The following is a 26,144-nucleotide window of genomic DNA, read 5'->3' on the forward strand; positions in this document are numbered from 1 at the left end:
GGCAGCCCTACCCACCGGCGCCACCATGAACTTAGTGCTTGTCTTATGTCTATAAATATGGGTGTGGTACACTTCCTGGAGATTATAAGCGCAGGCTCTATGTGTTTTATACCTACCTACTAAAGAATGTGCATTTGATCTCACTTGACTACCTCTCCAAAGAGGGCACAGTGTTCTGTGTGCCGGTATACAGTCATTTCAGGTGTTCTCATCACTCTGACAAACATCAGAGAGAGAGAGATAGAGAGCGAGAGAGCTATTCAAATCCATAGCTGCCATTGTTTCCAGGGTGAGAGAGACACAGCTGGAGCCTCGAAGAAACATCGCAAACATTAATATGTAGCAGGTAAATAAAGTAGAGCACATACACTACCGATATATCTAATGATACAAGTTAATTGATAGCTTTTCTTGCTTGCACAGCTGGAAATACAGAGGGAATATTATAGATAGGGTGGTTGATGAGTCCACACGGACATATGAGCTCTTAATTGTTATATAACAGGATGTTAGATAATGGCAGTCAAGCTGTGGGAGAGGTTCAAGAGTACTGCAGGGACTCTAATACTAAGATGATTCATTGTGATTAATTGATAGATTGATTGATTGATCTGATCGATGATCAAATCATGCACCTCTGGCAGGGGAGAAAGTACACCAATACATCAAGGACCAAACACAGTAAGGTTGAATCCTTATTCCCGGTTTAGTTTAGTTTATTAGGATCCACACACACAGCTACTCTTCCTGGTGTCCACATAAAGCATACAAATACATGATAAACAAAAAGTACAAAATGGTTATAGACAAGAACAACATATGATATTACGTTAAATTCAAAATGAAACATTAAATAAGAGTTATATATTGGAAAGACCAGGAGACAACAAAAATACAATCTACACACTATTCATACAGCATATATTTTATCTTTGAAGGGTTCTTCCTAGAACTCTGAACAGTTCCGTCAGCCTTATTTTCCTTTCAAATTAAACTGTCTATTACCTCAAAGGCAAAACGCAGTAACTACTCGGTAACTCGTTTTTTTTTGCTAATCAGCCAAATATTTTGCAGGTAGATAAGTGATAATGCACTGATGTATATCAACCATGGCCTTTGCATATCAACCATGACCACTGATTTGACCTATGACCCCTAAAATACAGATTCTGCACTCTGCCTTTGTATGACCTTAAACAACTATATTGGTTATGCAAAGGAAAAGTGCAGTATCTTCAATCTAAATGTGTTTATCCCACTTTCTTGTTGGTTTTCTGTTTTCTGTGTGAGTTCTAACTACATTTCAACTGTATTTACTGATTATATGTAGTTATATTTTCATGTTTTTAATGTTGTATTGTAGTAACCCTCAAGCATTTTTTTCAACCATAAGGTAAGGACTATTTCATCAAGCAGAATGTTTATACTTAAAACTTTGTGCAGTTTCTACAATGTATGTCAGGTTGTGGGCTACTGGTATAGAAGTCAGGTGCAGGAGAGCAGAGAGTTGTGATCAGGTGCACACTTTATTTGGCAGAAGCAACAACAGACGGACGCAATTGTGTCAAAAAACCTCATGACAAAAGTGAAAAGCGTGACAACAGTCACAATGATGCAAATGCAAAACAATCCCACACAAAGACATGGGGGGGAACAGAGGGAATATATTTGTAGTGTGATTAGGGAATGTAAACCAGGTGTGTGGGGAAACAAGACAAAACAAATGGAAAATGAAAGGTGGAGCGGCGATGGCTAGAAGGCCGGTGACGTCGACCACCGAACGCCGCCCGAACAAGGAGAGGAGCCGACTTCGGTTGAAGTGATAAATGTCTTAATCCAAATTTCTTGTGTTTTTTTCTTATTTGACATTGTATGGACATTGTTATTACTTAGGGGGTCATAGGTCAAATCAGTGGTCATGGTTGATATGCATAGACATTTACTTAATAGTAAGATAATACATTATCACGTGTCTACAACATATTTGGATGGAGAGCCAATACACTTTTAAGCCATTTTTCTCAGTTTCACTGTTTGTGAGGTTACTGCTCTTTTGCCTTTGTATGGCAAAGCGGGTAACTGCTGTCACAACAAGGTAACTTCAGTTATTGCTGTTTGCCTCAGTTTTTACTTGGATTTTGTAGTTAATGCAAATTTCACACTCCATTTTCTCTGAAACGGAACATAATTGAACCAGTACACTTTGTCAACTGATTTCAGTTTGAACTCAATTTCTACCAAAAGTGTAGTTACTGCATTTTGCCTTTGTAGGACAGTATACATTACATATATCATAAGGCCATTCTTTGACGGGCTAGTTATACACTAACACAGTGGTGTTAGGAAATACCTGGCCACATCAAGCCTGCAAGTGATGTGTATTTCAAGCCTGCAAAGTGATGTGTATTTCCTATTTCCTATTGGGATCCAGTCAGAGTAAGGATATCTAACAATTGGGGCTCTTAATCATCCACAACTGTTTTCCTTCTAAATTACTGCCAGGGTAGGGAAGACTTAGATGACTTAGATCGCGCCGTCCCAACCTTCGCTCTCTCTCCCCCGCTACTCTCTCCTCTTCCATCCTATCATCTCTTCCCTCTGCTCAAACCTTCTCCAACCTATCTCCTGATTCTGCCTCCTCAACCCTCCTCTCCTCCCTTTCTGCATCCTTTGACTCTCTATGTCCCCTATCTTCCAGGCCGGCTCGGTCCTCCCCTCCCGCTCCGTGGCTTGACGACTCATTGCGAGCTCACAGAACAGGGCTCCGGGCAGCTGAGCGGAAATGGAGGAAAACTCGCCTCCCTGCGGACCTGGCATCCTTTCACTCCCTCCTCTCTACATTTTCCTCCTCTGTCTCTGCTGCTAAAGCCACTTTCTACCACTCTAAATTCCAAGCATCTGCCTCTAACCCTAGGAAGCTCTTTGCCACCTTCTCCTCCCTCCTGAATCCTCCTCCCCCTCCCCCCTCCTCCCTCTCTGCAGATGACTTCGTCAACCATTTTGAAAAGAAGGTCGACGACATCCGATCCTCGTTTGCTAAGTCAAACGACACCGCTGGTTCTGCTCACACTGCCCTACCCTGTGCTCTGACCTCTTTCTCCCCTCTCTCTCCAGATGAAATCTCGCGTCCTGTGACGGCCGGCCGCCCAACAACCTGCCCGCTCGACCCTATCCCCTCCTCTCTTCTGCAGACCATTTCCGGAGACCTTCTCCCTTACCTCACCTCGCTCATCAACTTATCCCTGACCGCTGGCTACGTCCCTTCCATCTTCAAGAGAGCGAGAGTTGCACCCCTTCTGAAAAAACCTACACTCGATCCCTCCGATGTCAACAACTACAGACCAGTATCCCTTCTTTTCTCTCCAAAACTCTTGAACGTGCCGTCCTTGGTCAGCTCTCCCGCTATCTCTCTCAGAATGACCTTCTTGATCCAAATCAGTCAGGTTTCAAGACTAGTCATTCAACTGAGACTGCTCTTCTCTGTATCACGGAGGCGCTCCGCACCACTAAAGCTAACTCTCTCTCCTCTGCTCTCATCCTTCTAGACCTATCGGCTGCCTTCGATACTGTGAACCATCAGATCCTCCTCTCCACCCTCTCCGAGTTGGGCATCTCCGGCGCGGCCCACGCTTGGATTGCGTCCTACCTGACAGGTCGCTCCTACCAGGTGGCGTGGCGAGAATCTGTCTCCTCACCACGCGCTCTCACCACTGGTGTCCCCCAGGGCTCTGTTCTAGGCCCTCTCCTATTCTCGCTATACACCAAGTCACTTGGCTCTGTCATAACCTCACATGGTCTCTCCTATCATTGCTATGCAGACGACACACAATTAATCTTCTCCTTTCCCCCTTCTGATGACCAGGTGGCGAATCGCATCTCTGCATGTCTGGCAGACATATCAGTGTGGATGATGGATCACCACCTCAAGCTGAACTTCAGCAAGACGGAGCTGCTCTTCCTCCCGGGGAAGGACTGCCCGTTCCATGATCTCGCCATCACGGTTGACAACTCCATTGTGTCCTCCTCCCAGAGCGCTAAGAACCTTGGCGTGATCCTAGACAACACCCTGTCGTTCTCAACTAACATCAAGGCAGTGGTCCGTTCCTGTAGGTTCATGCTCTACAATATATATGCCATTTAGTAGACGCTTTTATCCAAAGCGACTTACAGTCATGTGTGCATACATTCTACGTATGGGTGGTCCCGGGGATCGAACCCACTACCCTGGCGTTACAAGCGCCATGCTCTACCAACTGAGCTACAGAAGGACCCATCCGCAGAGTACGACCCTGCCTCACACAGGAAGCGGCGCAGGTCCTAATCCAGGCAGTTGTCATCTCCCGTCTGGATTACTGCAACTCGCTGTTGGCTGGGCTCCCTGCCTGTGCCATTAAACCCCTACAACTCATCCAGAACGCCGCAGCCCGTCTAGTGTTCAACCTTCCCAAGTTCTCTCACGTCACCCCGCTCCTCCGCTCTCTCCACTGGCTTCCAGTTGAAGCTCGCATCCGCTACAAGACCATGGTGCTTGCCTACGGAGCTGTGAGGGGAACGGCACCTCAGTACCTCCAGGCTCTGATCAGGCCCTACACCCAAATAAGGGCACTGCGTTCATCCACCTCTGGCCTGCTCGCCTCCCTACCACTGAGGAAGTACAGTTCCCGCTCAGCCCAGTCAAAACTGTTCGCTGCTCTGGCTCCCCAATGGTGGAACAAACTCCCTCACGACGCCAGGACAGCGGAGTCAATCACCACCTTCCGGAGACACCTGAAACTCCACCTCTTTAAGGAATACCTAGGATAGGATAAAGTAATCCTTCTCACCCCCCTTAAAATATTTAGATGCACTATTGTAAAGTGGCTGTTCCACTGGATGTCATAAGGTGAATGCACCAATTTGTAAGTCGCTCTGGATAAGAGCGTCTGCTAAATGACTTAAATGTAAATGTAAATGTACATAAATCATCTAAACTGGAAAAACCATCTTAGTAATGGTGCATATGGTAAGTCTAACAGATTGTATTAGTTTTTTTTTTAAACGTAGCTTTGTTATTTATCTTTTCTAGCATAAGAATAATCAACCAGTCAATGTACATGCAAAAACACATATATTGAAAAAAAGTATTCTGAAAGTCAACCTGCAATAGAGCATGCTGGGGGTGAGGGGGTTACTTCTGAATCAACACTTCTTGCCTTCCAACGAATCATAATTTCCTTCCAAAGGATCATTTAAGAACCCATTCTTCAAAAAATGGTTCTTAGGATGTTAAAGGTTCTAAGTAGAATCCTTTGCCTTATGAAGACCATTTATTCAGATGAATGTATTCAGCTTCGTAGAACCTTATCCCTCTACAAAGGACCCTTTTGGAACCCTTTTCCTAAGAATGTAGGGAAAATAGACTCATCTCTCTCTCTCTCGCTGTCTCTCCATCAGTCTCTCTCTGACTCTCCCTTTCTCTCCCTCCCTCTTTCTCTCACACACTCCCTCCCTTTCTTGTCTCTTCCCATCGTCCTCATCTCTTCCCATCTGCCTCCTCTCTCTCTCTGTCTCCCTCCCACTTTCTCTCTTTCAATCTCTCACCATCCTGCGGACATGACCTGTTTACCGTGCAATTTCACACATCTCTCCTTATAATTGCTTTTCGATACAGCTGCTTTGTTTGATAGATCTGAAAAGGCAATCACTGTCTGAGCCCTTACGTCTTGTAAATGTCTCCCCTCTGCCGGATCGATAAACAGCATTTTAGGGCCTAAGGACAGTGGCAGAATGTCCTCTTGTTGTGTTCTTGGTATTGGATTTTTGTTTTGTGTCGCTGTTCTGTGTTGGCAGAGCCCAGGGAAAGAACATTCCACGTTATCTGGGAGATAGAACAGTCTCATCTTACTCTTTTGACATGTTTTGAGGTTCACACACACACACACACACACACACACACACACACACACACACACACACACACACACACACACACACACACACACACACACACACACACACACACACACACACACACACACACACACACACACACACACACACACACACACACACACACACACACACACACACACAAGCTGCCCAGAATCAAGTCAATAATTGTCCAATAATTACCACCAATATAACATCAACATAAAACTACCAGTGCTCAAGGACACTTGACATAGAGTACACATCAGGGGTAGGCAACCCTGTTCTTGGAGTGCCATAGGTACTGCAGGATTTTGTTCAAACTAGGCCCCACACCGACCAGCTGAGCCAGTTAATCAGTTCAGTGATTGCCTAAATTCAACAGACCTGGTCATCCAGGTCGGTTAAATCAAAAACATGATGTGCTTCCAGCACTTCATCCCTGGTATACATTAACACTTTGGGGATTTAAACTGGCATCTTCTTGGTTGGGAGTGAGTCAATGTTTTTGCAGAGCCGCCAGGTTCATACTTATTCATACAATGTTAAAACATTTTTTAAATAATAATAGATTACAAAAAAGAGAAATTAACACGAAAAATCAAATAAATATAAGGGGATGGTTAGGGAACAGTGTTGCTACCTGGGGGTACAAAAAGGCCAAAGGTACACTTCACATGAACTCACATGGTACAGTTCAGTACCTGGTAGGCATAATAGGATATTTTTCTACACAATATTTTGCATATAATGTATCTGTGCTTTGATAGGTGGGGGCAATGTACTGGTGGTGTCATTATCATATTTTGGGGCGTGGTCAAATATATGTGTATTAATGCCAACCGTCAGTGGAAGTGTTGTAGCCGTTTAATTGTTTGATGGTTATGCTAATAAAAGTAGAGCATTTCCTTTGGCACTGACTGTTCTTAAGAGGTTGTAAGAGAGTGTGTCAGTGATGAGCTGGTCTGTATAGACTAGAGGTTATTGTGGATATACCATTAACTTAATGGCAAGTTGTTGCTGTGAATTTGTCTTTTTTTTACTGGAATGTTATTGTAACTTGAAGCGAGAAGTTATTTAGCTCGTCTGATAGGCTCGTGTCACTGGGCAGCTCTCGGCTGCGCTTCCCTGTGTGGTCTGTAATAGTTTGCAGGCCATGCCACATCCGACAAGCATCGGAGCCGGTATAGTGCGATTCGATCTTAGTCCTGTATTGACGCTTTGCCTGTTTGATGGTCTGTCTGAGGGCATAGCGGGATCTCTTATAAGCTTCCGGGTTAGAGTCCCGCTCCTTGAAAGAGGCAGCTCTACCCTTTAGCTCAGTGAGAATGTTGCCTGTAATCCATGGCTTCCGGTTGGGGTATGTATGTACAGTCACTGTGGGGACGACGTCCTCGATGCACTTATTGATAAAGCCAGTGACTGATGTGGTGTACTCCTCAATGCCATCGGAAGAATCCCAGAATATTTTCCAGTCTGTGCTAGCACAACAGTCCTGTAGTTTAGCATCTGCTTCCTCTGACCACTTTTTTATAGACCCAGTCACTGGTGCTTCCTGCTTTTTGCTTGTAAGCAGGAATCAAGAGGATAGAGTTATGGTCAGATTTGCCAAATGGAGGGTGAGGGAGAGCTTTGTACACATTTCTGTGTGTGGAGTAGAGGCGGTCTAGAGAAGAGTTACCGTATTTATATAATAAACACATTTTCCATAATTATATTGAGCCAATTAAGAAGGAATATCAACTTAACTTGTAACTACGTTAGAAGCAAAATTAGGTTTTCACTAAAATAATAGTTATTGTGAACTATGACATGACATGACTTAATAAACTAATTGGAATATGTCGCAAAAGAAAATATAATTTGCTCTTATTAAAATCGGCAGATCATTTTCCATTAACGGATGTCGATGTAGCTCTTTTGACTGCTATGATTAAGCATTAAAGCACCCTGGGGGTTTGTGGTATATGGCCAATATACCACGGCTAAGGGCTGTTCTTATGCATGACGCAACGTGGAGTGCCTGGATACAGCCCTTAGCCGTGGTATATTGGCCATATACCACAAACCCACCGGGTGTCTTATTGCTATTATAAACTGGTTACCAAAGTAAAAGTTTTTTTTTTGTCATACCCATGGTATGCTGTATGATATACCACGGCTTTCAGCCAATCAGAATTCAGGGCTTGAACCTCATTTATAATTGTAAATATATCCATTGTGCACATGTGCATAACTATAGATAGGAGAGTTTGAGTGATGAAATTTGGACAGAGGATCTCGAAATCTCTGAGCGAGAAACACTAGGACAAACTTAAAAACAAATGTTAGGCTATTTTATGGCAATTGGGCTGTTATCATGTGCCAGATAATGACTAAAAACCTTTATAACTGGCCCACTTGTGAGATTGATTTGCAATTTCAATAGGCATAGGCTACAGACTAATATCTTGGTTTATCATTTTAATTCAACTTTGCCGTGGTTTGCCTGGATAGATGCAGGCAGCCTATAGGTCTACATCTCATTTCAGATAGTCTACTGAATGATTTAGCAGACTCATTTATTAAACATGAATAGTTTGTCGATTTCGAAGTAAGAGGTGCTTCTGTTTCCCAATAGCCTGCTGGAATAGGCTACTGAGGATGGGCTCGTAATTTCATTCACTGAATTAAATATTAATAATATGTACATGAACTGAATTTGCTTGTCAACAACAGCCATTGTTTATTTTTTTATCCTGTAACCAAATCTGATTGACTGTTACCGTCAGTCTAATGCTTTCCATCAACTGATTGGCATTTGCGATAGAGCTTTGATAACTTCCAATTTATTTAACTAAACATGGCCATAATAATTGCATAATAACACAAGGCTACAACAACAATACGCTGACATTATAGGCTATTTATGAAATACGTTTGCCAGCTCCAGGTAGGCTACACAAGTGGCACAAATTGTTTTGCAATGACTCCAGTGATATAGGCCTAGTCATTTCAACATATTCATTGTATCAAATGGTAGGCTACAATGGCATATAAATTAATAGGCTACTTGATGGACAACAAATGTAAATGTATCATTCTGTCACATTGTGCAAGTGTGCTGCTCTGTCTCCTCTCACTCATTTGACTCAGCCAATAGGGGACTAAGCTGCATGCTGCTGTGCTCTCTCAACACACATACACATCCCTAAGGCCCTCCCCACCACTCACTCAATAACATAGTTAGCAGCAGCAGGTCACAGTGAAATACTTAAAAAAAAAAAAATGTTTTAAGAGAAATACAATGTTGGCGACAGTGCAATTTAGAAGTAGCCCAAAAAACCCGCAACCCGCTACCAATACATTTTCACCCGCGACATTGTTTTGAAAGTAGCCCAATTTACGGGGAAAACAGTAAACATGGAAACCCTGATGCCACTAGCAATCTTGCCAGCGACCTCTTGTGCCTTCACTGACTCTTCTGTTGACAACATGCACATCACTTGCTGATTGGCAGCATACTGCATACAGGCGTGGTTTATTCGAGGCGTGGCTTTCAGCCAGCTCTTTTTAGTCTTCCGTAAGAGGGGCTGTCATCCCAATTAATCTGGTCTGTTCATAAACATTATTCTTTGACACTGTTAGTTCTGCAGGTTTGTTAAAGGCCGACATAAGTGCATGTGATACCAAGCAAGCATCATAAGAGCTTTAACTTATAGCTAGTTACCATGCAATTGTAATACTCATTTTCCTATCAGACGGTCAGTTCAGTGAGTGTGATGGATTAGATATGGTAAGTTACTGTGAAATTTACAATAACTCCCTTGTAACTATTATCGTTGACAGTAAGTTATTGAAAATTAAACATTTAACCTCCTGTGTACCAGTTGCCATTAAAGAGGAACTGACAGCGTTTTAACGACTTTTCAGAAATGAAACAAACAGACAATCATAATACCAGTAAAAAAGATCAAATTCCGAGTTTATGCTACAAAACTTCAAAAGAGGTTTTAAAATGAGTTTGTATTTGACTCAACATTCCATGATGCAGAGTAAGGCATTGTTGGCAGAATAGATGGAGGCAGTTCAATGCATGATCAGTATAATTCACTAATACATTTCTTGGTAGTCCAACAAATATCGCTATCAGGTTGTAAATCACAGCTGGCCTTGTACATTGTGTGCTGTCTCAAGTCAATCGAGATTCAGTTTCAATTACTCCATATTTTGGATCAAAACGGACTAATGTAACTAAGGCTGGGAATGTCAATTCAATCAAACTAGCAAGGGCAATGATAAGTCAGTCAATACATGGCTAATAGGCTAACTTATCTATTTACGTAGCTATTCATTTAGCGAGCTAAAAACACCACCACTTAACACACCCTCTAACTCTTCGGAAGTGAAATGTTGTATACCCAAATCCTTCTCTGCAGCTGCCACCACAACATCTACTATATGTTCTTGGTAACAAATAACCATCTGGTGGCACTGCTGAGGCAATAATGCACTCCAGACCAAAAGGTTGCAAGTTCAATTCCCGAGAGCATTTTCACCCACTTAGGGCTAGATTCTATCAGAGCCATGCTAGCAAACACCCGCATAGCAGTTGTGTCGGAGGTAGAACTGCATTAGTGCTGTCAAATCCACAAGTGTCTCCTGGCATTGTACCTGAAGAGGAAATTGCCATTGGCTGCATGGAGCTGCATTAACAGAAGTCCCATGCAGCCTTGTTTACAAGTTGGATTGTGATATGGAATCTACACATTGACAAGGCTGATATAAATCCTTTAATGATTTTCAATTTGAGTGTTATTATTTCTATATAGCCTACACTTTCTCGTTCTGAACTTCTAGCTTAAGTAGTGTGACTTCATGACAATAACCAACACGAGCAGCTGCTCACTGATTCGACAGCTCTAATGCACACCTCCGACACTGCCAAAACACCAGCTATGCGGGTGTCGGCTATCTTGTGTTTACGCTTGATCAGAAAGAATCCAGGCCTCAAGTGTCTCTGAGCACTGTTACTTTTTAGTTGGTGTTGTAAGATAATGGCACAATTATTGACTTGATTCCGGGCAACTTCTAGCAAAGTTCAGAAATGTATTCTTGATAATAAATCTATGGCCGATCTCTATCAAACGTTGTTATAAATAAATATCACCTGGGAGCAAGAGCAGCATTGTGCAGCCTTTGCCTTTCTGTTTTCCATGAGTTTGGCTACAACTCCAGCACCTGTAGAAAGTACCTGAATGTGTGCATGTTCTTCAGCTTTTGTACACAATCGCTATCATGGCCACAGACCCTGTGGACGAAGCAGAAAATGCAGGTTGCTGTCATTTAAGAGGTTGTGACTTTAAATCCCAGGTGAGGTTGCATCCAAAGTAACCAATGTTTAGGTCAATTCCATTTAAGTTCCAGTCAATTCAGAATGTAAAACCAAATTTAAATTCCTTTTTTCCCCCCCCGATATTGGAATTTCTGTGTACTTCCTGAATACAGTATATTTACTGACAAAATACAGTTCAGTTGTAGAATATATACTGAACAAAAATATAAACGCAACATGCAACAATTTCACTCAATTGAAATAAATGAATTAGGCCCTAATCGTTGTCCGTCGCTTTTTATTTTATTTGACCTTTATTTAACTAGGCAAGTCAGTTAAGAACAAATTCCTATTTTCACTGACGTTCCTGCTTGTGCCTGCCTGCCCATACCATAACCCCACTGCCACCATTGTGCACTCTGTTCACAACGCTGACATCAGCATACCACTTACCACTTGTCATACACGTAGGTCTGCAGTTGTGAGGCCAGTTGGACATACTGCCAAATTCTCTGAAACAACATTAAAGTTGGCAACAGCTCTGGTGGACATTTCTGCAGTCAGCATGCCAATTGCACGCTCCCTCAAAACTTGAGGCATTGGATTGTGTGACAAAATGGCACATTTTAGAGTGGCCTTTTATTGTCCCCAGCACAAGGTGCACCTGTGTAATGAGCATGCTGTTTTATCAGCTTCTTGATATGCCACACCTGTCAAGTAGATGGGATGATCTTGGCAAAGGAGAAATGTTAACAGGGACGTAAACAAATTTGTTCACAACATTTTGTGTGAATGAATATTTCTGGGATCTTTTATTTCAGCTCGTGAAACATGGGACTTTACATGTTGTGTTTATATTTTTGTTTAGTGTATTAAAAGTTGTTTCCATTATTTTCACCCCAGCTCAGTAGCCAGTAACTTACTGTAAAATGACAGGATTTTTTTTTTTACAGTTTGTGCCATAAGCGTATCTAAAGTATCCTATAAGTTTAAATGCATTTGCAAGTGAGGAATGCCATGTTCATTTGCAGGATGGGCAAAAAAGTACCTTTGTGCATTGCAATTGACAGTAAATACACTATATATACAAAAGTATGTGAACACCCCTTCAAATTAGTGGATTCAGCTATTTCAGCCAAACCCATTGCTGACAGGTATATAAAATCGAGCACACAGCCATGCAATCTCCATAGACAAACATTGGCAGTAGAATGGCCTTACTGAAGAGCTCAGTGACTTTCAACGTGGCACTGTCATAGGATGTCACCTTTCCAACAGGTCAGTTTGTCAAATTTCTGCCCTGCTAGAACTGCCGGTCAACTGTAAGTGCTGTTATTGTAAAGTGGAAACAGCTAGGAGCAACAATGGCTCAGCCGTAAAGTCGTAGGCCACACAAGCTCCCAGAATGGGACTGCCGAGTGCTGAAGCAAGCACCACGTAAAAATTGTCTGTCCTCGGTTGCAACACTCACTACCGAGTTCCAATCTGCCCCTGGAAGCAACATTTGCACCATAACTGTTTTTCGGGAGCTTCATTAAATGGATTTCCATGGCCGAGCAGCCACAGACAAGCCTAGGATCACCATGCGCAATGCGTCGGCTAGAGTGGTGTAAAGCTCACTGCCATTGGACTCTGGAGCAGTGAAAACGCGTTCTCTAGAGTGATGAATCACGCTTTACCGTCTCGCAGTCTGACGGACGAATCTGGGTGGGGCAGATGCCAGGAGAATGCTACCTGCCCCATTGCATTAGTGCTAACTGTGAAGTTTGGTGGTGGAGGAATAATGGTCTGCAGCTGTTTTTCATGGTTTGGGCTAGGCCCTTTAGTTCCAGTGAAGGGAAATGTTAACGCTACAGCATACGATGACATTGTAGGCGATTCTTTGCTTCCAACTTTACAGTTTGGGGAATGCCCCCGTACACAATGCAAGGTCCGTACAGAAATGGTTTGTCTGGATCGGTGTGGAAGAGCTTGACTGGTCAGCGCAAAGCCCTGACCTCAACCCCATCGAACACCTTTGGGATGAATTGGAAAGCTGACTGCAAGCCAGTCCTAATCGCCCAACATCAGTGTTCTCTCTCACTAATGCTCTTGTGACTGAATGGAAGCCCCGCAGCAATGTTTCAACATCTAGTGGAAAGCCTTCTCAGAAGCAGCAAAGGCGGACCAAATCCATATTAATGCCCATGATTTTGGAATGAGGTGTTCAATGAGCAGGTGTCCACATACTTTCGTTAATGTAGTGTATATAGCAAAACACTAATACAGTATCCTATTAATGTAGAAATGTACTGTATAATGGCTGTACAATTTACCATAAAATGAACAGCAATGGCTTACAGTGTAGTTTCATGTTATCAAATGTTGAACCCAAAAATGTCACATGTGAATCTTTTTTTTTGAACACTTCGTGTTATTTCACATAATTTAACACTCAGTGTTATTTCACATAATTTAACACTTCGTGGTATTTCACATAATTTAACACTTCGTGTTATTTCACATAATTTAACACTCAGTGTTATTTCACATAATTTAACACTCAGTGTTATTTCACATAATTTAACACTTCGTGTTATTTCACATAATTTAACACTCAGTGTTATATTACCAAAATCCACATGTGAAACTTCATGAGAAATATCATCACGTGTGAAGTGTTCCAAAAACACATGGTTTCACATGATTTCACATGTGCAAAGTATGTGATTTTCCACTTGTGAAGTCATGTGGTTTTTCCGGTAAGGGCTATGGTGATTGTTGACCATATAGCCCAAACAGTTCTGGGTTCAGTCTGTTGGCTGTCTCAGGCTGAGAGATTCCTGAGGCGTTGAAAAGGAAAGACTCTTGAGTTAAAGGTGGATGTTATGTCACCTCCCATCTGCAGCGCTGTCGGTGATAATGTGAAGTGATCATGTGATTTTGCCATTAGAAGAGAGGGGGAGGGAGGGAGGGAGGGAGAGTGAGGTTGAGAGAGAGAGACCTGAGGGACAGCCGGTGAGAAGTACAGTGTGATTTTCATATACTTTGTGTTGTAGTCATTGCTGTTAAAATGAGTCACAATCATCATTGTTGCTTAATTACAAACAGTCTAGTATATTCTTGTATTTGACAATCATCGCTATATGTTTACTTTGACAATGTAAGTGTTTTCTTTCCATGTCAATAAAGTATACTTAATTGAATTGAGAGAGGGAGGGTTCGGCATAGACGAGGGAGATGGGGGAAGAGAGGGGGGGGGGGAGAGACAGGAGAGCAAAAAGAGGGATCAAATTCAGTCATATAAGGAGGGGTATATGAGGTGACTGACGACATGTCTGGTCTGATTGGGTGAAACGGAGATTAGAGCTACTAACAGTGGCACATAGATTACAGCAGGTTAAAGTCTCATCTATTACAGTGGAAATTTGATTAGATTTATGTAATCATAGTTGGACTCCTATTCAAAAAGCTTCTCAGAGTAAAAGTGTTGACCTAGGATCAGTTTCCCCTGTCAATAAAATGTTATTCGTTAAGATCTGAAAGACCAAACTAATCCTGTATCAGCACTCTGAGACTTTGTGAATACCAACTCTGTGGCCTTTGTCTGACCGCTGAGATGGCCATGGTACCTGAAAGTGTTTGCATTCAACAACGGGACTGTCATGACAGCTTGCACTTGTCTTTTGCAGACCCTTTTGCATAGCTGATGTTTCACAACTTCTTTGTAAGGATACTGAGTAAGCTATTGAACAAATAGTCTCCAAACTCGTAGTTTGTTGTTCGTTTTGTGGACTGGCTGTAAGATGTCATTTGGATTCTGAAAAGAGGCAAGGCATTCGAACAACAATGGACACATTTACCCCTGCCAACACACACACACACACACACACACACACACACACACACACACACACACACTTTTTCACAGTAACACGGTTGTCCTCTCAATCTTGTTTCCCAGTGAAAAGCTCTGTGTTTTGACACTGGCAGATGCAAAATGAGGCAGGTGAATGTTTGCGGTGGGGTGGACAATTTGTAACCCAATATTTTTCTAATGCTGTGCTGGACTGTGCACTCCTGTGTTGGACTGTGCACTCCTGTGTTGGACTGTGCACTCCTGTGTTGGACTGTGCACTCCTGTGTTTGTGTCCTTAGGAGCGCACGTACATGTGTGTGCATTGGCGTTGGCTTGTATTTGTGCGCGCGCACACGAGTGTGTACTTGTCATACAAACTCTGTAATCTAATGTAGTCCTCTTTGGTTGTTGTTTCTCAGTAGCAGAAAGTTGCGGAGGCTGGGATTTTAAAAGGCTGGCAAACAGTAGCTATGCAGAGAGCAGACCGTGAGAGTAGAAAGAGCTGTCTGGATTTCTCCCTTCACTAACATTAGAGAGAAACCACCACACAATCAGGTCAGCTACTGCCTGAAGGTGCTGGGCGGAGAGAGGAGAGGCTGGATGCGGAGAGACAGAGAAGGAGATAAGGAGAGAGATAACGACAGATAGAGAATGAGAAAGATGAGAATAAACAGGGGTAGAGATAGGAAGAGAGGGAAGGCAGGCTGTGTACACACTGCCCACAAAATGAGGTGGAAACTGAGCTGTACTTCCTAACCTCCTGCCAAATGTTTGACCACCTTAGAGATACTTTTTTCCCCACAGATCATACGGACCCACAAAGAATTTGAAAACAAATCAAACATTGATAAACTCTCATATCTGTTAGGTGAAATACCACAGTGTGCAATCACAGCAGCAAGATTTGTGGCCCGTTGCCATGAGAAAAGGGCAACCGGGTGCAGCACAAACAACAAGATGACAAGATGGCGCCGACGGAGAAGGGCGACATCTTACGAGTTCCGACCCAACTTTGCTATTTAGTGACTTTTATCGTGTTTATCTTTCCTTTCTTTGTACAGAAAGACCATACTATTGTCACATATGACCGCCAAAACACTTCTGGACATCAGATCGACAGTTACTAACCTTGATTTAGACTTAAATACAACTTCAACTCTGACTCAGCTGTTCCACTCTTCCCGGACCCTATTCCTTTGTTCCATGGGCTACCAAAACACAGCAGGCGTAAACGTGGGAGACAAGGTGGAGTCCTAGTGAAATTGAGGCGAAGAGAAACTGAACGGCGCTCCCCTCCGTTCTATTGGCAAATGTCCAGTCACTGGAGAATAAGATGGATGAGCTTCATTCGAGAGTCTCCTATCAGAGGAAAGCTGCAATATTATGTCTTTCTGAAACGAGGCTGGATGAGCTGATCACCATTGTCCCTGTTCCCAAGAGCTCCAAGGTAACCATCATCCCAGAAACCTTACTGTAGACCCACTCCAATTCGCATACTACCTCAAAAGATCCACAGATGATGCAATCTCAATTGCACTTCACACTGCCCTCTCCCACCTGTGCAAGAGGGGAAATAGCTATGTGAGAATGCTGTTCATAGAATACAGCTCAGCGTTCAACACACAAGTGCCCCCCAAGCTCATCGCCAAGCTAGGGATCTTGGGATAGAACCCCTCCCTCTGCAACTGGATCCTGGACTTCCTGACAGGTCAGCCCCAGGTGGTGAGGGTAGGCAACAACACCTCTGCCACGCTGACCCTCAACGCGGGGCCCCCTCACGGGTGTGTACGCACTGTTCACCCACGACTTTGTGGCCGCGCACGACTCCAACACCATCATCAAGTTTGCTGACAACATGGCAGTGGTAGGCCCAGTCACCGAAGGAGAAAGAGGAGAGAGCACGCCCCCATCCACATCGACGAGGCTGTTGTGGAACAGGTCGAGAGCTTTAAATTCATTGCCGTGTGTGTATGTAGGGTTGTGTCACTAAGGAGTTAACATGGTCCACACACACCTGCACAGTCGTGAAGAGGGCACGGCAGCGCCTCTTCCCTCTCAGGAGGCTGAAATGTTTTGGCATGGGCCCTCGGATGCTCAAAAATATCTACAGCTGCACCATTGAGAGCATCTTGACTGGCTGCTTCATTGCTTGGTACGGCAATTGCACTGCCCTTGACTGCAATGCGTTACAAAGGGTAGTGCGGACAGGCCAGTTCATCACTGAGGCCGAGCTCCCTGCCATCCAGGACCTCTATACCAGGCGGTGTCAGAAGAAGGCACAAAATGTTTCTAAAGACTCCAACCAAACGCTACTGGAGCATCGGCTCTTGGACCAATTGGCTCCGAGACAGCTTCTACCCCCAAGCAATAAGACTGCTAAATAGCCAGACTCTATGCACCCTACGCACACTCACTAGACTTTATATACACACTACCCTGTCACTCCCACAGAATCCCTCACACTTTCAAACACTACATATGCACACACATAACACACACGAGCACACCAACACAACACAAACAAACAAACCTACACACACACACACACACACACACACACACACACACACACACACACACACACACACACACACACACACACACACACACACACACACACACACACACACACACACACACACACACACACACACACACACACACACACACACACACACACACCTTTCATCATCTGCTGCTGCTACTCTGTTCTTCATTTTAGTCTTATTATTATCTATCCAGATGCCTACATTTACATTACATTTAAGTCATTTAGCAGACGCTCTTATCCAGAGCGACTTACAAATTGGCTAGTCACTTTACCCTGCCTTCATGTACTATACATATCTACCTCAAGTATCTGGTACCTCTGCACATTGATCTGGTACTGGTCCTCCCAGTATATAACTCCACATTGATCTGGTACTGGTACTCCCTGTATATAGCTCCACATTGATCTGGTACTGGTCCTCCCAGTATATAACTCCACATTGATCTGGTACTGGTCCTCCCAGTATATAACTCCACATTGATCTGGTACTGGTCCTCCCAGTATATAACTCCACATTGACCTGGTACTGGTCCTCCCAGTATATAACTCCACATTGATCTGGTACTGGTACTCCCTGTATATAGCTCCACATTGATCTGGTACTGGTACTCCCTGTATATAGCTCCACATTGATCTGGTACTGGTACTCCCTGTATATAGCTCCACATTGATCTGGTACTGTTACTCCCTGTATATAGCTCCACATTGATCTGGTACTGGTCCTCCCTGTATATAGCTCCACATTGACCTGGTACTGGTCCTCCCTGTATATAGCTCCACATTGATCTGGTACTGTTACTCCCTTAATATAGCTCCACATTGACCTGGTACTGGTACTCCCTGTATATAGCTCCACATTGATCTGGTACTGTTACTCCCTTAATATAGCTCCACATTGATCTGGTACTGGTACTCCCTGTATATAGCTCCACATTGATCTGGTACTGGTACTCCCTGTATATAGCTCCACATTGATTTGGTACTGGTACTCCCTGTATATAGCTCCACATTGATCTGGTACTGGTACTCCCTGTATATAGCTCCACATTGATCTGGTACTGTTACTCCCGGCTCCACATTGATCTGGAATGTATGCACACATGACTGTAGCTCCACATTGATCTGGTACTAAAACTCCTTAATATAGCTCCACATTGATCTGGTACTGGTACTCCCTGTATATAGCTCCACATTGATCTTGTACTGGTACTCCCTGTATATAGCTCCACATTGATTTGGTACTGGTACTCCCTTAATATAGCTCCACATTGATCTGGTACTGGTACTCCCTGTATATAGCTCCACATTGATCTGGTACTGTTACTCCCTTAATATAGCTCCACATTGACCTGGTACTGGTACTCCCTGTATATAGCTCCACATTGATCTGGTACTGTTACTCCCTTAATATAGCTCCACGTTGATCTGGTACTGGTACTCCTTGTATATAGCTCCACATTGATCTGGTACTGGTACTCCCTGTATATAGCTCCACATTGATTTGTTACTGGTACTCCCTGTATATAGCTCCACATTGATCTGGTACTGGTACTCCCTGTATATAGCTCCACATTGATCTGGTACTGTTACTCCCTTAATATAGCTCCACATTGACCTGGTACTGGTACTCCTTGTATATAGCTCCACATTGATCTGGTACTGTTACTCCCTTAATATAGCTCCACATTGATCTGGTACTGGTACGCCCTGTATATAGCTCCACATTGATCTGGTACTGTTACTCCCTTAATATAGCTCCACATTGATCTGGTACTGGTACTCCCTGTATATAGCTCCACATTGATCTCGTACTGGTACTCCCTGTATATAGCTCCACATTGATCTGGTACTGTTACTCCCTTAATATAGCTCCACATTGATCTGGTACTGTTACTCCCTTAATATAGCTCCACATTGACCTGGTACTGGTACTCCCTGTATATAGCTCCACATTGATCTGGTACTGGTACTCCCTGTATATAGCTCCACATTGATTTGGTACTGGTACTCCCTGTATATAGCTCCACATTGATCTGGTATTGGTACTCCCTGTATATAGCTAAACATTGATCTGGTACTTCCTGTATATAGCTCCACATTGATCTGGTACTGGTACTCCCTGTATATAGATACACATTGATCTGGTACTTCCTGTATATAGCTCCACATTGTTCTGGTACTGGTACTCCCTGTATATAGCTCCACATTGATCTGGTACTTCCTGTATATAGCTCCACATTGATCTGGTACTGATACTCCCTGTATATAGCTCCACATTGATCTGGTACTGATACTCCCTGTATATAGCTCCACATTGATCTGGTACTTCCTGTATATAGCTCCACATTGATCTGGTACTGGTACCTCCTGTATATAGCTCCACATTGATCTGGTACTGATACTCCCTGTATATAGCTCCACATTGATCTGGTACTGGTACTCCCTGTATATAGCTACACATTGATCTGGTACTGGTACTCCCTGTATATAGCTCCATTCTAGTGTATTTGATTTTATTCCTCGTGTTACAGTTTATTTTTTACAATCGCTAGGACCCATTTCTCAACACCTAGTTCACTTTTTCAAAACTCTTCACACAGTTCTCCTAACCAACTTTTAGCTTGGAACAGCAGTTCATTTCACATCCAAAATGCACCGAAACTACCAAAATACTTCATGTCTCAAATCAACACATTTTTCCATAACACTAGCAAAGGTTGTCACCCAACAAGCACACTTTTTCACTCATAAAACAATGACCTGAAAAACACTAACAACAGGTAGCATTACGCAATGTTTTCTTTTGTAAAATGTCTTTTCAGAACAAGAATGACACCTCTCTACTGTCTAGAATTCACTGCAGTTTATGTTACAGGAATGAATCAGACATGATACAATATGCTTCAATATGTTTTATGTAATTATTTGGCATTGAGTGATTCCAAAATACAATAATTTGTATATACACCATCTACCGATACAGTAGCAATGCTAGTCAACCCTGTCTTCTGCATTTGGCCACAGGTTCTCATCCAAATCACATCTTATGTTATCTTGGGCAATACACCTAGGAAATAATATTTTGCCATGCCTGGTCCATCCCTGGCAATCTTCTTTTGGCATGCCTGGTCCATCCCTGAAAATCTTCTTTTGGCATGCCTGGTCCATCCCTGAAAATCTTCTTTTGGCATGCCTGGTCCATCCCTGAAAATCTTCTTTTGGCATGCCTGGTCCATCCCTGGCAATCTTCTTTTGGCATGCCTGGTCCATCCCTGAAAATCTTCTTTTGGCATGCCTGGTCCATCCCTGGCAATCTTCTGCAGATATGTCCAGGCATCCAGCATTCATTGCGTCCAGGACAGTTGATCATGTGGATGGTGGTCATAAACCTTCCAGCTCCACGAGGAAAATAAAAAAAACAATTCCTCTGATAATTTCTCTGAGTTTTATGTCATTGTTTCTGATGACCATATCAACGTTTGCAGTTTCCTCACAGCAGTGAAAATCCTACCTCTCCCACCTGTGGGAGGTAACTGTTGGGTCCTAAGCAGAAATACAGAAACAATTACACACAAGTAGGTTTGGAGGCTTTGCTCAATTTACTTCTGTAATGAGCAGTTCTGTCAGATGCCCTTGCAGAATGCACATCTTACCTGTTGTTTTGCTGGAAATGTCTCACAATAGATGCCACTGTTGAGCGTTGCAGATTTGTCTGCACTCTCAGACCAGCCTCTCTCATTGATAGACCATGAATTATTACATGATCAGTTATAGGAGCCATAATCTCATCTGAGACAACAGCTCTTGATCTTCCTCAGTCTTCTTCTACCACACCAGCCCTGTACCCCAATCCTAAATCTAACCAACCAGCCCTATACACCAATCCTAAACCTAACCAACCAGCCCTATACACCAATCCTAAACCTAACCAACCAGCCCTATACACCAATCCTAAAGCTAACCAACCAGCCCTATACACCAATCAGACTTCAAAATAGTGTCTCCTATAGTTTAACTGGGAATTAAGTTATACCAGCATTACAGTTTTTTCCGATTGCTAAACGACGGTGGACACAACTGGAGTCACATGTGCAAAACTCTAACTACAATCTGCACAGCAGCAGTTCATGTGGACCAAACTCTAGTTCGTTTTTCATTGCTTGAACACAGTTTTCAAAACTCTACACACTTATCCCATGACTTTAACCACAACCTGCACAACACTGTGGATTTACAGCACTTTGTTCAAATGCTAACACACTGCTGTCAAAACTGTGAACCACACATTCAAAACGGAATAGATTTGAGCCTTGTGCCTTTCAAACACTGCTGATTGCAATTTCAGCTGAAAGGCTAAGCAGGTGTCTTGTTTAAGACTTGTTAGTGAACACACACACATATTACAGTATATATAGGTCGAGCTCAGAAAGACTCATTTTGGAAATGGAACAAGGAAGATGGGTTCGTGGAGGGAGAAGGGTGGCAGGGAGAGGGCGGATGCGTGGAGGAAGACAAAGAAGACAAAGAGCTGTTATTTCAGATGAAATAAGGGCTACACTTATAGACCATGTCGTGAACCATGGTCTCTCATTGAGAGAGGCAGGGTTGAGGGTGCAACCCAATCTGCAAAGATCCACAGTGGCATCTGTAATGCGAATGTTCCATCATGCAAACAGGTGAGAGTTACATCCTTACAGTAAATGAAAACATTACAGGAATCTATTTTGTATTGCAATTATAGAATATTTACACAGATATATATTACAGTAAGTTTGACTGTAAAATATATTTTTACAACAGGACCCAAAGGCTGCCCCCAACAGGGCGAAGAGGAAAAATATTTTCAGATGTGCAGGAAAATGCTATTGTTGACATGGTTGTTGTCAATAATGCAATAAAACTGCGGGAGATTCAAGATAGAGTGCTGGCTGATAATGATATATTTTAAAATGCTAATTCTGTCAGCACAACAACTATTGCTCGAGTCCTAAAGAAACACCAAGTTACAATGAAACAGTTATACACTGTACCGTTCGAGAGAAACAGTGAACGGTTAAAAGAGCAAAGATACCAATATGTCCAGGTAAGACGTCTGAGGTTACGTACACAGCTATACAAAATATTTACAGTAAAAAAAACACTAGCATTTCTACAGTAAAACTGTGCACTTACTGTTTTTCAGAGAGTAATGGAGGTGGAAGCACTGGAAAGACCACATTCATTTGTATTTATCGATGAAGCTGGATTTAACCTTGCCAAAACACGGCGCAGAGGAAGGAATGTTATAGGTCAAAGGGTCACTGTGGAGGTTCCAGGCCAAAGGGGGGGAAATATCACCATGTGTGCTGCAATGGCCAATGATGGTTTGCTTCTCAACACACCACTCATTGGCCCATACAACACAGAAAGGCTTATAGCTTTCCTAGAACAGCTCTATGCTCAGCTAGTGCCAGCAGAACAGTAAGAGCCAGTAAGAAACCCCCAAGTTTTTGTCATAGTTTGCGATAACGTTGCTTTTCACCACTCTGCAGCTGTCACAGATTGGTTTGCAGCACATCACAGATTTATGGTTTTGTACCTGCTTGCATATTCACCCTTCCTCAACCCAATAGAGGAGTTTTTCTCTGCCTGGAGGTGGAAAGTGTTTGGTCACCACCCACATGACCAAATGTCTCTTTTGGAAGCCATACGTGCCGGATGTGAGGACACGAGTCCAGAGGACTGCCAGGGATGGATAAGGCACTCCAGAAGGTTCTTCCCCAGGTGCATGGCAAGAGAAAACATTAGATGTGATGTTGAAGAAAACCTGTGGCCTGATGCTAGAGAGAGGCAGGATTAGCCCCTCAATTATTTGTTTGAATTACAGGATGTAACTTTAGTTTCTACCTTTTTTTCTCATTACTGTAATTCTGTAAATTACTACAGACTATTGAAGCAAACTGCTAATTTTGATTTACCTTAAAGAATTGTTATGTTCTAAAAATTGTAATAAATCATGTGAAAGAATGTCACTCTTTTCTTTGAAGAAAATATTACTGTAACGGCGTTCGTCTGTTGAATGAAGAGAGTCGGACCGAAATGCAGCGTGTAGGTTACTCATGACTTTAATGAAAGATATGACGGTACATGAAATAACTGAAATACGAAAACAACAAACGAAATGAGAAACTAATTACAGCCTATCTGGTGACTACTACACAAAGATAGGAACAAACACCCACAAAATACAAAGCGAACTCAGGCTACCTAAATACGGTTCCCAATCAGAGACAACGATAAGCACCTGACTCTAATTGAGAATCGCCTCAGGCAGCCAAGCCTAACTAGACACACCCCTAATCATACACAATCCCAATGCTAATAAAACCCCAATACGAAACACAACATATAAACCCATGTCACACCCTGGCCTACCCAAACATATAACAAAAACACAAAATACAATGACCAAGGCGTGACAATTACTTTGTATGAAGTCACTGAAATTGTTCAAACTGTAAAGATGAAAAGTTTGTATTTTCTGTATTGGTGTTTGATGCTAGTGTTTTTACTCTGTGTGTTCTGAGTGACAGTGTGTGTTATCTCAGTGAGGGTTGTGCATAGTGTTTGGCTGCACTGAGCGTGTTTTGAGCCATGTGTTAAGAGTTGTGTTGCCCGGAATGAGTTTTGCAGGTGATGTGAACTGTTTAGCTCAGGTGACTGTTGGTAGTGCAGACTGTAGTTAGAGTTTTGCACATGTGACTCCAGTTGTGCCCACTGTAGTTTAGCAATCGATAAAAACTGTAATCACTGCATTGTTGAGTTTTTTTTGTGGAATGAAATCAATGTCTCTACTTCCAAGTAAAAAGGGAAACAACCATTGGCCATATTGCAGGGCAATTTTGATATACCATTTATCACAAAGTTATTTATTTATTTATCACTTAATCTTTCAGAGATTCTGCCTCTCTCAGGCTCTTCTCTCTCCTCTCTCTATTCTCTCTTTTCAGCTAGAAAAAAGGCATCAGACAAACTGCATGTGTCTATAATATTCTTAGATGCTCAGCTGCTCATTTCATTTCATGTATTTCATAACACACTCATTGTTGTCTCGTCCCAGCCAGACAAATGACCTCTATCGAAATGGAACAAAGAAATCCTCTGACTGGATCCTTATTTTATATTCATAATTTTCTTCTGAAAAAAATAATATACCCCCAAATGGGTTTTTGATCAGAGCAAAACCTCAGGGGTAAAGTTATCTTGTTTTTCCAGAGTGCTGTCGGCATAAACAACAAGGTTAAACAGTCGGAGCTTGTTTTTGTTTTGGACAATTGCAATTGTCTGACCTTTGGATAGAGAACACCTAATAGCATCAATTTACTTAAAAGAAGTAGTAGTCCCCAGAGCGGTTTGTGTGTGTGTGTGTGTGTGTGTGTGTGTGTGTGTGTGTGTGTGTGTGTGTGTGTGTGTGTGTGTGTGTGTGTGTGTGTGTGTGTGTGTGTGTGTGTGTGTGTGTGTGTGTGTGTGTGTGTGTGTGTGTGTGTGTGTGTGTGTGTGTGTGCATGAGGGCAATGGAGAAGTTTGGTAATGCATGACAAGTATGCTTAAACCAACATAAACCCTGGTAGCTTCCCAGGCTGCTCTGCAGAAATGGAGGGATAAACGAAGGGAGGGATGGCGGGATGGAGAGGGGGCCATGAGAACATTTAGACAGATGGGAGCTCCTGTTGAGAGATGGCAACACGGACCGTGGAGATGAATACAGTGCGTCTTTATTTATCAAGTCCATCTCTCCACTCTCGCTCTCTCTATTCAACTCCTCCATCTCTCCCCTCTCTGCCCCCTTTTACATCCTTCTCCTTTAGCCTCACACACTACCTCCCTCTCCTCTAGTTACCTCCTGTTGGCCTCAGCTCTAGATTTTCCATGCAGTATGTAGAGCAGTGTCTTGGGGTGAATATCCACACTTCTCCCAGTAGGAGAGAATGTAATACAGTCTGTATTCACTGGACAAACTAGCACCTCCATTGTGTCAGAGCATTATAAAGTGCGTTTTGGCACACAGTTTCTGCTTAGGATGGTTGTGATGTGTTTTACAATCTGCTGCAAAGCACACTTTTCCAGGAATCCTTTTTTTGTTGTATTTGTATGTACTGAGACATTCTGAATGGATTCTTGGCACTGGGACACTGCTGCCTGTGTGTCTTCTGTCTGAATGCCTGCTCGACTGACAAAGGCCAGAGGCTCCATTGTGCCTAATCCTTTGTGTGTGTGTGTGTGTGTGTGTGTGTGTGTGTGTGTGTGTGTGTGTGTGTGTGTGTGTGTGTGTGTGTGTGTGTGTGTGTGTGTGTGTGTGTGTGTGTGTGTGTGTGTGTGTGTGTGTGTGTGTGTGTGTGTGTGTGTGTGTGTGTGTGTGTGTGTGTGTGTGTGTGTGTGTGTGTGTGTGTTGGGGATGTGAAAGTCTTCAGCTATTTTCTGCTCTCAGCACTTCCTTGATATTGAAATAAGCAGGGGATCAGTTGATGTGTTTGTCTCTTTCTCATTACATTTTG

At 42.9% G+C, this 26,144-nt stretch overlaps 1 protein-coding gene across 1 annotated transcript in view; it reads left to right on the forward strand.

The window, feature by feature from the left end:
- The window catches only part of mao (monoamine oxidase), an 81,891-nt gene that overhangs the window by 23,809 nt on the left and 31,938 nt on the right, over positions 1-26,144 (forward strand). The window lies entirely within an intron of this gene.

Source organism: Oncorhynchus gorbuscha, linkage group LG01 (genome assembly GCF_021184085.1).
Source record: "Oncorhynchus gorbuscha isolate QuinsamMale2020 ecotype Even-year linkage group LG01, OgorEven_v1.0, whole genome shotgun sequence".
In the NCBI taxonomy this organism is placed as follows: domain Eukaryota; kingdom Metazoa; phylum Chordata; class Actinopteri; order Salmoniformes; family Salmonidae; genus Oncorhynchus; species Oncorhynchus gorbuscha.